Source organism: Vespula vulgaris, chromosome 19, assembly GCF_905475345.1.
Source record: "Vespula vulgaris chromosome 19, iyVesVulg1.1, whole genome shotgun sequence".
NCBI lineage: Eukaryota > Metazoa > Arthropoda > Insecta > Hymenoptera > Vespidae > Vespula > Vespula vulgaris.
This window is the reverse complement of record NC_066604.1, coordinates 218116-219555: the sequence shown is the minus strand read 5'-3', so window position 1 is coordinate 219555 and position 1440 is coordinate 218116. Positions and strand designations below refer to the sequence as shown.

The 1440-nt window shown below is 32.2% G+C and overlaps 1 pseudogene; it reads right to left on the bottom strand.

The window, feature by feature from the left end:
- Positions 1-681: 681 nt before the first annotated feature.
- Positions 682-1141, bottom strand: LOC127070866 (histone-lysine N-methyltransferase SETMAR-like; annotated as a pseudogene).
- Positions 1142-1440: the final 299 nt, after the last annotated feature.

Below are 1440 nucleotides of genomic sequence, written 5' to 3'. Positions count from 1 at the left end.
TTAAGAAAAGCTATAAAATTTGATAGTGATCTGATATCGTTTAAATATGTGAAAGTTGTACAAGTTTGAAAACGATTAATTTGATCGGTAATGATAGGATTTAGTAACAAATTGACTACTATTTACCTTAATTACAAAAACAATAACTTTTGTGTAAGGATCGGTTACGATAGGAACATGAAGTGTTGGTAGTTTTAGTGTTAATGTTATATAAATTTTATGTGATATTAATTGAAATAATTAATAATGCTACAAAAAGTAAGTATAGAATGTGTAAGAGCATTTAATGAAAGTTAGCGTTATCAAAGAATCTCCCAAAAATATCCAAGAAAGTTTTCTTCAGCATTTGAAGAAATTTCGATTATTTCAAAAAGCATTGGAAAATGGATTTATGTTAATATTAGCAATGCCAACTGTTTAATTATCGATGATATTGACTCGGTTCGACCTTTGTAGATTAATCACATATCATTTGCTTTATGTGATGTTGAAGGAATAGAGGCAATCTATCTACATCTAAACGTAATAAAGTGATAAGAAGTTACACTATTTTGCCATAGCTTGAAATTACACTATTACACTATTCTCCGCCATTGCTCAATTATTATGTCATTAAATATGACATGTCCGATTTCGAAGTGAAAGTTTGGTTTATTATATTTCAAGCAAGAAGCAGTGTAATTAATCAAAGTATGTGCCTAAACTATCGATACAGTTTTGCCATTTTAACAGTAACTTATTAATGCTGGCAGCGAAGAGGTATGGAGAACGAGTGGTGATAAAATCGCAAAAAGCGTTTTCTACAGCTTGTTGGGAATTAAATATTTTTCCTTGCAAGAAGTGATTCAATTCCTGGAAGAAATGATAGTTAGTTGGTATAAGCTTTGGGGAATATGGTGGGTAACAAAGTTTTCAGGTCCAGCTCTTGTAGTTTGAGCAACGTTATTCGTACGATATGTGATCGAGCATTGTCCTGCAAAAGGATTGACCTGGGTTTATTCACCAATCTCAGCTACTTAATTCCTAGGTCTCCCATCATTTTGTCTAATTGATTACAATAGACATCCACTGTAATCGATTGACCATGTTTTATGAAGCTATAATGAAAAACACCAGCGGTGGGCCACTAAACGGATACCATTAGCTTTTTTTGGTGAATATAAATTTAATAATAATAAATAAATATAAATTTTTAGTTTTAGTGAGTGTTTTGACACTTCATATTTATCGAATCATTGTGCCGAACGCTTGCCATTTTTTTTATTACATCTAACAATACGGTGTAAAAATGATTCGTCTTTACGTAGCGACAGCAAAGAATAGCAAGCTTCGAAACGATTTCTCTTCGAGAAATGATGTATTCGCTTCCACTGCAGCTTTAGGTTCATCATTACCTACCTTATCATATGGTCCGCGTGGTTCATTTTGAAGATCAAAATC